The sequence below is a fragment of the Phocoena phocoena genome, chromosome 7 (assembly GCF_963924675.1).
Source record: "Phocoena phocoena chromosome 7, mPhoPho1.1, whole genome shotgun sequence".
In the NCBI taxonomy this organism is placed as follows: Eukaryota; Metazoa; Chordata; class Mammalia; order Artiodactyla; family Phocoenidae; genus Phocoena; species Phocoena phocoena.
The window spans coordinates 73,531,015-73,543,070 of NC_089225.1; positions in this window are offsets into that span (position 1 = coordinate 73,531,015).

Consider the following 12,056-nt stretch of genomic DNA (forward strand, 5'->3'; position numbering starts at 1 on the left):
GCAGAATTTCTGCTGAAAGATCAGCTGTTAACCTTATGGGGATTCCCTTGTGTGTTATTTGTTGTGTTTCCCTTGCTGCTGTTCTTTTTTTTTTTTTTTTTTTTTTGAGGTATGCAGGCCTCTCACCGTTGTGGCCTCTCCCATTGTGGGGCACAAGCTCCAGACGCACAGGCTCAGCAGCCATGGCTCATGGACCCAGCCGCCCCGTGGCACACGGGATCCTCCCAGACCGGGGCACAAACCCATGTTCCCTGCATTGGCAGGCTGACTCTCAACCACTGCGCCACCAGGGAAGCCCTCCCTTGCTGCTTTTAATATTTTTCCTTTGTATTTAATTTTTGATAGTTTGATTAATATGTGTCTTGGTGTGTTTCTCCTTGGATTTATCCTGTATGGGACTCTCTGTGCGTCCTGGACTTGATTAACTATTTCCTTTCCCATATTAGGGAAGTTTTCAACTATAATCTCTTCAAATATTTTCTCAGTCCCTTTCTTTTTCTCTTCCTCTTCTGGGACCCCTATAATTCGAATGTTGGTGTGTTTAATATTGTCCCAGAATTCTCTGAGACTGTTCTCAATTCTCTTCATTCTTTTTTCTTTATTCTTCTCTGCAGTAATTATTTCCACTATTTTATCTTTCAGGTCATTTATCTGTTTTTCTGCCTCAGTTATTCTGCTAATGATCCCATCTAGAGAATTTTTCAATTTCATTTATTGTGTTGCTCATGATTGTTTGTTTGCTCTTTAGTTCTTCTAGGTCCTTGTTAAATGTTTCTTGCATTTTGTCTATTTCCAAGATTTTGGATCATCTTTACTATCATTATTCTGAATACTTTTTCAGGTAGACTGCCTGTTTCCTCTTCATTTTTAGGTCTGGTGGGTTTTTAACCTTGCTCCTTCATCTCCTATGTGTTTCTGCGTCTTCTCATTTTGCTTAACTTACTGTGTTTGGGGTCTCCTCTTCGCAGGCTGCAGGTTCATAGTTCCCGTTGTTTTTGTTTTCTGCCCCCAGTGGCTATGGTTGGTTCAGTGGGTTGTGTAGGCTTCCTGGTGGAGGGGACTAGTGCCTGTGTTCTGGTGGATGAGGCTGGATCTTCTCTTTCTGGTCGGCAGGTCCACATCCGGTGGTGTGTTTTGGGGTGTCTGTGACCTTATTATGATTTTAGGCAGCTTCTCTGTTAATGGGTGGGATTGTGTTCCTGTCTTGCTAGTTGTTTGGCATAGGTTATCCAGCAGTGTAACTTGCTGGTCCTTGAGTGGAGCTGGATGTTGGTGTTGAGATGGAGATCTCTGGGAAATTTTCTCCTTTTGATATTACGTAGAGCTGGGAGGTCCCTGGTGGACCAATATCCTGACCTTGGCTCTCCCACCTCAGAGGCACAGCCCTGATGCCTGGCTGGAGCACCAAGAGCCTGTCATCCACATGGCTCAGAATAAAAGGGAGAAAAAAGAAAGAAGAAAAAGATAAAAGTTATTAAAATAGAAAACAAAAAATAATTATTAAAATTTTTTTCAGTTACTAAAAAAAAAGAAAGAAAGCAGAGAATAACCAAACCAAAAAAACAAATTCACCAATGATAACAAGCACTGAAAAGTATACTAAAGAAACCCCAAACAAACAAAAAAAAAACCGGACAGACAGAACCCTAGGACAAATGGTAAAAGCAAAGCTATACAGACCAAATCACACACAGAAGCATACGTATACACACTCAGAAAAAGAGAAAAAGGGGCAAATATATATATATATCGTTGCTCCCAAAGTCCACCTCCTTAATTTGGGATGATTCGTTGTCTATTCTGGTATTACACAGATGCAGGGTACATCAAGTTGAGTGTGGAGATTTAATCTGCTGCTCCTGAGGCTGCTGGGAGAGATTTCCCTTTCTCTTCTTTGTTCGCACAGCTCCCGGGGTTCAGCTTTGGATTTGGCCCCGCCTCTGCGTGTAGGTCGCCTGGAGGGCGCCTGTTCTTTGCTCAGACAGGACGAGTTTAAAGGAGAAGCTGATTCTTGGGCTCTGGCTCACTCAGGCCGGGGGGAGGTGCAGGGAGTGCAGGGCGATCCTGCTGCGGTAGAGGCCAGCGTGACGTTGCAACAGCCTGAGGCGTGCCATGTGTTCTCCCAGGGAAGTTGTCCCTGGATCACGGGACCCTGGCAGTGGCGGGCTGCACAGGCTCCCAGGAGGGGAGGTGTGGATAGTGACCTGTGCTTGCACACAGGCTTCTTGGTGGCGGCAGCAGTGGCCTTAGCATCTCATGCCCATCTCTGTGGTCTGCACTTATAGCCTTGGCTTGCACCCATCTCTGGAACTCCTCTAAGTGGCATTCTTAATCCCCTCTCCTTGCGCACCAGGAAACAAAGAGGGAAGAAAAAATCTCTTGCCTCTTCGGCAGTTCCATACCTTTTCCTGGACTCCCTCCCGGCCAGCCATGGTGAACTAGTCTCTTTCAGGCTGTGTTCACACAGCCAACCTTAGTCCTTTCCCTGGGATCCGACCAAAGCTGGAGCCTCAGCTCCCAGCCGCCGCCCGTCCTGGCGGGTGAGCAGACAAGCCTCTCGGGCTGGTGAGTGCTGGTTGGCACCGATCCTCTATGCAGGGATCTCTCCGCTTTGCCCTCCGCACCCCTGTTGCTGTGCTCTCCTCTGTGGCTCCGAAACTTCCCCGCTCTGCCACCCACAGTCTCTACCCACGAAGGGGCTTTCTAGTGTGTTGAAACCTTTCTTCCTTCACAGCTCCCTCCCACTGGTGCAGGTCCGACCCTATTCTTTTGTCTCTGTTTTTTGGTTTTTCTTTTGCCCTACCAGGTACTTGGGGAGTTTCTTGCCTTTTGGGAGGTTTGAGGTCTTCTGCCAGTGTTCAGTAGGTGTTCTGTAGGAGTTGTTTCACATATAGATGTATTTCTGATGTATTTGTGGGGAGGAAGTTGATCTCTGTGTCTTACTCTTCCGCCATCTTGAAGCTCCTCTCCGAAACATAACTTTTAAGTAGAGTTTTGAAAGATGATTAAAAGTCAGCTGGTGAAGAGTGGAGCAAAGGTGATTTGACCATCTAGGAAAACAGAGTAGCTCATGCCAAGACATGGAAGCTACAGGAAATTCAAGTGTTCATGGAATTCCAGATATTGGCAATTTTGGGCTACAAAGCACATATTTTTCTTACATTTTGATATTTCTGAAAAATGACATATTTGTTACAATTAATGAGCACATTAAATGCAGTCATTCATTTATTTTTTCTTAATATCCTGTTATTAAGAGATTAAAACAGACAATTAAAAATATAAATGCAATGTGATTTTATAAGTTTGGTTTATAGGATGCTAAGAAAATAGAAGCGAGCCTGAAGAACAAAGCATGTGTCAAATTCACTACAGGCTCTAACCTTGAAAATGAGTTTGTAAGCTAAAATGAAAGTCACAGGAAGTTTTTGAAGCCCTTTAAGAAGGTATTTGCATGATCTGATTTTAGTTTTAGAACGATCACATTGATTGTATGGGAGAGGAGTGATAACTACAGGCAAAGAAAACAGGAGTTTTCCACAATTGAATTGGCAAGTGTTGAAGGCCAGAATGAAAGAAGTGATGTCAACTGATTGATAATATATGTAGAAATGGCCAATTTTGCTAAATGATTCCAATTTGGTAAATGATTTTATGTAGTGGCAAGGTAAGAGAGGGGACAGTTTTTAGGATAACACCCTGATTTTGGCAATTAGGAGAATATTTGAATTTTTTCCTGAGTAAAGAAATGAGGAACAGTCTTTTTGGGAGGTGAATGAGGGGGGATCAATGAGCAATGATATGTGTATATCATATTGAGTTTTTGAGATGTATGGAAATATATAAGTATAAATATCCATCAGCATTTGAATATAAGAATCTGAAGCCCGGGAATGGGTTTTCAGATAGTGACACAAATTCAGTAGTTATTCAGTAATAACTGAAATCTTAGGCAAAGATGAGACAGTGTGGAAGAAGACCATGGGCCTTTCAGTTTGTTTATTTTGATTGCTCTTAGTTCAGCTTTCTTTCTTGTTTTGGAATACTCTTCAATTTGTGTATTATCATGAGATGTACTGCTTCTCACAATGGTAGTGAAAATAAGACTAAGTTTCATTTTTCTGCCCCTGATGACCAAAGGTTTGGGCATGTGACGTGGGTTCAGCCAAATAGCTGCTCCCACAAAAAACTTTGAATATGGAATTTGAGGCATGAGTGGTTAGGGTTCATTTATAGCAAATGAATGGGTTTTCAGTGAATGCAGCACCAAGGCCCAATAGGGACCTTCTATAGTGGTAGGGGCAGAGTCCTAGCCAAACTGTTTGTATTAAGCATGGTTAGTAATGTTTCCTGACCAACTTTTGCTTTTTTACCTGTTTTCAAAGCCTGGTCTATTAAGTTTGCCATCAGTTCTTGAGTTCCTAACCATTTTCCAATAAAAACTTTTGCTGTCCTAGAGTTGACTGTCCTTCTTATGATTGTTTGATACAGAAGATATATAGAATGAGAAAATAAATGGGAGGAGAAATAGGAACATTTGATAGTTACTGTCAGTTTGAGCCTTTTATATTTCACAGTAAGAATTCTTCACTTTTAACCTAAAAGTTTTGTATTGCCATACTCCCTTTAAACAATACAGTCTCAGAGGTAAAGGAAAAAACACTGATAGTTTTGGAATTTTTCAAGCTCATTTGATGAAAAAGTGTGGCTCACAATGCTGATTTTGTTGTTTGGGAATGAATGAATCTCTTTTTAAGTTTGCTTATAATAAGAAAATAAGAAAATTTGAGAAAGAAATTCTAATAAAATGGTAAAAATTAAATGGTAAAATGAATATCATTAGGCTATAGAGGTCTATGAAGTCAAGAATTTTGTCGAGGAAAGGAAGAGGCTATGGGTTTCTCAATATTTTCCTACTTTAAGTTCAAAATAATTCACCTTTATTTGAATTAAAATATATTAGCACAAAGGAAGCTTAACATGAAGAAAAATTCTTAAGAATTATAAAGTATTATTGAATTGCAAACTTAAATAAGCTAAAAATGAAGTACAGAGAACATAAAAGGTAGGTGACCTGGAAGGTAATAATACTTAGGGGAAATATTCCATCAATTTGTAGGTGCCCTTCAATACTCATTCTTATGTTTTTGCCGTGAGCAATAATCGAGAGACTCTACTTTTTGTTTTTTCTGTCAAAACAAGACTGATTCCTATTACCTTACTGTTTCATTACTTGAGCTATAGCAGATAAGTAATTCTTTTAATTATAGCATAAAATGTTCTAGTTACAATAGTTTAGGGAATACATTAATCACTCATTTACATATACATATTTAAATGTATCATGCACTACACAGAATTCTTAAAAGAAAAAAGTTTTTTTTGACATTTGTTAACTGAGTTATTTTAAATAAGGGAATTTTAATAGCAGTAGCTACCTATATCAAGCATCAAAACATATTGGTTTTAACAAGTAATAAAAGTATATCTAGGACTAAGGTTAATTACTGAGCTTACTGTCTTAGAAATTTGAGTAGATTTTAAGGAGAAAAAAAATTATTTTATAAATAAAGCCATGTATTTTCAGAATCTATTTAAAATGTCATCTTATAGTATATATTGGCATAGAGAACTAAATACTCAGATTTAACAGTATTTCTCTTCCTACTAGATTATGCTTCATACGAGACTCTTGATTCCATCCAGTAACATTTAAATGTAATATTAGAACTGTATAAGTAATTTTTATTTAAATAATGAAGCAAGTGAAATTAAGTAGTGTATGTGAATGTATACTTATGTGCATTTTTGTTGCTTTTTATTTTGTTTTGTTGTTCCTCTAAATTTTCAGATTCACAGGTATTATTAAGTGCTCCCTTATCTATTTCATTTTTTTAATATCTTTATTGGAGTATAATTGCTTTACAATGTTGTGTTAGTTTCTGCTGTAAAACAAAATGAATCAGCTATATGTATACATATATCCCCATATCCCATCCATCTTGAGTCTCCTTCCCACCACCCTCCTATCCCACCCCTCTATTTCATTTTTATGTATAAATAGTTTGACTGCAAATCTATAAGTGCGTTTTGTTTTCTAAATTAAAAAAAAATTCTTGCTGGACCAAAAATATTACCAAGCTTTGTCACAAGGTTTTTACTTTCCATTTTAATACAGAACCTACAAAAGTCCTAAAGAAAAGAGGCTCATATTTTGTGGGGTAGTTGGATGAAAGGGAGTTTTATAAATAACCTCAAAACAGCTATGGAGAAAAAAGGTATAAAATAATATAGTCCTAAGAAGTTTGATTTAAATATCTAATCTTAATAATAGCTACTTTTGTGAAAATCAAAATATTGAAATACATAAATATGGATTTCCATTATTGACTGGCATAATGTATTGTTGTTATTATCATTTGTATTTTATCAGCTAACTAATCTTGACTGAGTATTTTGTATATCCCAATCACTATTCTAAACACTCAACCAGTATTACTTCATAATAAATCATAATAAATCCATGAGATGTTTATTATCTCACTTTTCATATGAAGAAATTAAAGCATAGAGAGATGAAGACATTATCTTAAATCACTTACCTATTGATTATCAGCACTAGAATTTGAACCTAAGCACTGATTCCAGGGGAACTTCTCTGTGAAGTTTAATATGTTGGGGAAAAATAATTATAGTACTTCTACTCACTTGTATCAATAAGGCATATTAGTAGATGAGGCTGGCTGATTAAACAGAAAAGTTTATGGAAAAGGTATTGTAGGGTATCACAATAGTTAGGAAAATGGAGGAAAGAGTGCTGCAGGGTAAGTGCTGACAAACATCCAAAACCGCTGCAGAAGTGGCAGTGAGGACAGCAACACAAATTTATTTGCTGCCACTAGTGGCTAGATGCTCATGTTTACAGCCCAGAGATTGACTTAGTCACACTGCCATTAATGCCAGCACCAATGTCTTCTGTGCACTTGGGAGCGGAGCTTGTGACCATTGATGAAATCAAAAGCCAGATATTTCTGCTCCTCTTCTTGCCACCAGATGGATACCTAACACAAAACCGGCTTCTTCATTCACTGCCTTTCAGATCATATGCTTAAATGGTTTATATTAGCTGTGTGATGACCAGGGCTTTCTGTTTCTCCTTAATGGAGGCAGAATTTATGAATCTTGCTATTCCCCCAAAGGTTAGAAGGATATTCATAAGGTATTAGACAGTCATAAAGGTTGAACAATTCAACAGTCAAATTCAAGAACTCAGTATTGTTTTGTTTTGGGATAATTCTGCAACTGTTTAAATCCTGTTTCTACTCTTGGATGTCCAAGTTTACAATTACTGCAGTTTCTCCACTGACTGCTTTGATCTATTTTCTATAGACATATTTAGTACTGTGCTTAATAGATAATAAAATAAAAGGTTATGTAATAGAATCTCAGTACTAGTGATTGTGAATTGTGATGGTGTTAATACAGCACACTGATATCTAGGAACTAAATTATTACAAGACAAGTAATTAGAAACAGTAAATGATGACATTATTTGAGTACATCCAAATAACCATGGACAAGGAGGTCATGAAAAAGGCTGTTTTTCATAAAATTCTAGATATATTGTGTAATTTTTCTGGCCAGAGTACACCCAGAAATAGATCCATTTATTAGAAAGATTAATAAAAGAAGCCAAGATAATTTAATTGTTCATTTCTTTATTTATTGTTATATTTAGGCAAGTTCCAATTCATGATTTGACCTGCATCAGAAATTTGATATTCAGCATGGTGATGAAGTAGGTTTTTATGGAGGTGAAGTACGCAGAGCACATATATTTTCCATCCTCTATTTTAAATAAGTTTTATATTATTCATAGATATTTGATCAGTGGGGATTCCTGTAGGCAGTCATAGGAAGTAGATTTTCTTCAGAATAGAGTAGTCCTAAAGCTAACTATATTTTATAAAATGAGTTGCATTTAAGTGTGTGAACTTTTTAGGTCATAGCCTAGGTTAGGCAAGCAATAGACACTCAGGATTTGTCTTACCAGTTTCAAAAAATTTACTTTAAACTTTATTAAGAACTAATTAGAATGACAAAGTATTGATTGCAGGAGGAATTCTATGTTCATTTAGGGCCTTTTAAACATGCTACAGTTAAGGAAACTGAAAACAGAAGTTAAATGCCTTGGCTGAGTTATTCAAGACCTACAATGGAGAAGAAAGCCAAGCCAAGTCTCTTGGCTCACAGAATAGCCCCTTAATTCACCATGGTGCCTGTCTCAGTGCCCAGTAGGGGTGATAGGCAAAACAATGTTCACACCTGTGATTCATTTCTCTGTGTGTATTGTGCCTCAGTCTTAAAATATGGTATCCTAAGGATCTGTCTCTACAGATAAAGAACACTGAAGCACTGAAGGAACTCACTTGCTCTGGGTTATCTAAGTCTTTAAGAAAATACAAGAAAATCATAGTAACTTAGCCCATTGCTTCCAATTTTAGCTTCATGTTATCTCTTGAAACATAGCTGATTGCTGTTAACTCAATTATCCCCTATTGACAATTCTCATCTTAGAATGAACTATTAGACTGAAGAATTACATAAAATGGAGGGGTTTTCCTATGTGTTTTGTGTAAAGAGCAAAGTAGAGACGACTATAAATAGATCTTCATTGATGATTCATATGTGAAATAAATACTCCTAATTATGATTGGTGACTCTTGTCAACCATTCCATATATCATGAACAAAATGTTTGTCCTAGGGAGGCTGTTTTTCCACTACATCTTTTGTAATAAACATGGAGCTAGTTCTGTTAAAGTACCCTTAGGGAAGACAGTTCAGTGCTTGCAGAGTGATGCTCTGTAAGAAAACCCAGCGACCATTTGCTTCTCTCTTTATTCCAGAGCAAACAGTGGCCAAGGCTGCTGGATTCCAGAGTTCTGAACAGACCTTTTTGCCTTCTATGGCCTGCTGATCTTCACAGAGGGTTCCAGTGTTTTGGATCAAGCCAAGATAGGCCTGTCAGAAAAATATTGGTTGGAATAATTTTTAATAAGAAGACAGAATAAATGTGGTTATTTGGACTCATTTTAATAGCATTTAAGTCATTTTACTACTGCTGCCTTGAGGGCTGATGTCTGAATGTCAGGACACCAAACAACCCCAGAAAATAAGTTTTACATTTCCAATGTTGCATAATAAACCTGGAGACACTCCAAGCCTCATTAATAAAAACCTAATGGTAAAACAGTAACACGGAGGAAATGCCAATGAAGCACAAATTTATTAAGACTAAATTATTTCTCACCCCAGCAGGCCTGTTGCATTTGACATTTTATGAAATCAGCCAAAGTGGAACTAAAAACAGCTCCTGGAGGGGAGTTTGATGTCAGACTGTTGGGAGTCTCCAGGGACAGCTGACACTACTGAAAAGGCCTGAAACTGTGAATTAGGGTAGCAGTTCTTATGATCAGTCTTTGTGATGAACTTCCTGTTCTCCATAAGTGTATTTCATGCTCATGAGGCACAGGCTTACCCCTATAGCAGGAAAAAGTGGCAGCAAGCAGGCAGAGAAAAAAAGATCATCAGGCATTCTAGAATACCATCTTTTCATATATCTCTTAGTGCCGTATGTTTGCTTTTGCTTTGGCTAAGCACAACAATCTGCTTGGAAAAAAAAAATCTGGAAAAAACAACGGTACCTTTGCCAATATTATGTTTTACTTTGACAAGCTCTGAGATTTCTGAGGGAAATCCTTTATAAATGGGATCAGGTCATTCATTTGTGTTGTGTAGAAATATAATCTAAAGATACAACCTCCACAGAAAATATGCTTTCCTAAGGGTAGGCATTTGGAGGATTAAGGGTGAAGCATTCTTTAAGATTAACTAATCAAGTAAGGTGTTCTTAGCATTCTGAAATGCCATTGTTGCAAATATTGGGTATGTTGATTAAATTTACACTTTATGGATACACACTGGAAAGTACAACCTTTAATTTATGGATGGACAAACTCCACAGAGCAAAATCCAGACGTCTGGCTAAGTTTTTATATTTTCCATGTGATTGCACTAAAGGAGTCCTGCTTGCTTTTTGGCATAAACAATTTTAGAATATTTCCAAGTCTTGTTTAGAATGAGAGCCAAGCTACAAATTCTTAGCTATACTTTAGACAACTCAAAAATTCAGGTGGATGTTGTCTAATTGGTTTTTATATACTCTGTACATATCTTTCCCAGAATTTCAAACTTAAAGTATGCGAATTTAATTAATTAGTATATTCTGATCAATTTAGATGCGGGGTCCCTAGCCCCTGGGCTGAGGACTGGTACCAGTCTGCGGCCTGTTAGGAACCAGGCCACACAGTAGGTGGTGAGTGGCAGGCAAGTGAGCGAAGCTTCGTCTGCCACTCCCCATCGCTCCCCATTGTGCACATTACCACATAAACCATGGCCCACATTACCGCCTGAACCATCCCCCTCCCCACTCTGTCCCCCGTCCCGTCCGTGGAAAAATTGTCTTCCATGAAACCGGTCCCTGGTGCCAAAAATGTTGGGGACTGCTGATTTAGATAGAATCCCTCAAAAACACTAGTTTCCTAAATTTTGGATGGTTAAGGTCATATATTCAACAAATTTATCCACACATATAATTTTATATTATTTCTCAATATAGTAACTCATCTTAACAGAATCATTTTGTGATTTTTTTCAATAGACTGAGCTATAATTCAGTTATTCTGTAACAAAATAAAGTTAACAATCCAGCATTAATTGTGTAATGTGGTCATTTTTATGTATCTAAGGAGAGTTATCTTGAAGAATTAATGTTGGCTCCTTGCATGTGTTCTGTACTTAGTCCATGATTATAATTATTATTTTATATCTAAAAAGTATTAATATTTTTCTGTTTAATTTCTATGATGTACAATTAATTATGGTAGCTATAGCAAGACTTAAGATATTTAAGCAGCAGATACAAGAGTTGGCTCACTTATATAGAGATGAAATGTCCATTTCATAAGGCAAGGTGCTGAATAAGATAGTGTTTTTCACTGAATGAGTACTGGGTTAGTAGAGAACAAGGTTCCTAGTCTCTAGTCTACCCTTAAAAGCCATGTGGCTCTGTATAAGTCAGTTATCTATTTTATTCTCCTGTGTTTTTTCATCTTTAAAATGAGGTTGTAATATTAGCTTTTCTTTTTTAAAAAGGCTAAAGGAATCAAAAGCATAGGTATGAAAAAATTTAAAAACTATACAGTACCATTTATGTATAACAGGTTATTATTGTGATCACTGGGTAGAATAGAAAAAAAAGAATAGATCCTTATCATATACCTTTTTTTTTTCAGGGTACATAAAATCCCACAAGAATGGCTTTCTTCCTTTTTTTATGGTATTAGGAGAATTGAATGACAGATATGTTTGCTGACTGTCTAGACCACAAAAGAATGTATCTGAAATGGTTTGCACAGGTTGATAAATTATATCTTAGTTTTTGCTGTGTGGATTATGTGTTAGATTTAGTATCTGTAAATCAGAAAGGAGGAGTATATCAACAGAGAACAGGGGAAAGGCAGTAAAGTTAAACCTTTTCCAATACATGTGCACATGTAGACTTATTAGATACCCTGCTACCCTTCATAAATAGCATAGGTAGAGAAGAATACTCCAAGGAAGATCATAGTTTGAATCAGAAGAGTAAACCTAGAGTATAGTCTTTATTCTATAATAAGATTAAAGAGCCTGGTTTATATTAAATCATAGCAGATTCATGAAGATTTAAAAATCCCACTTAAATCTTGCTGTCCTCTTGTATGCAGTTTTTCAAGTAGTAATACAATGATGTATGAGGTTAGGGTCATTGCCCTTCATAGCTTTGTTAAATTACATGAACATCGTTGGGATAATGAGAAATACATGCAGTCTTCAGCAACTTCACTTTTCTTTCTGTCATTTATTTGTTTTCCCACGACTCCTTAAACACTGCCCCTAAATGTTCTCTGAACCCAATAATGTTAGCAGAGTGTAGGTGTCTCCTTTCTCTGCTAG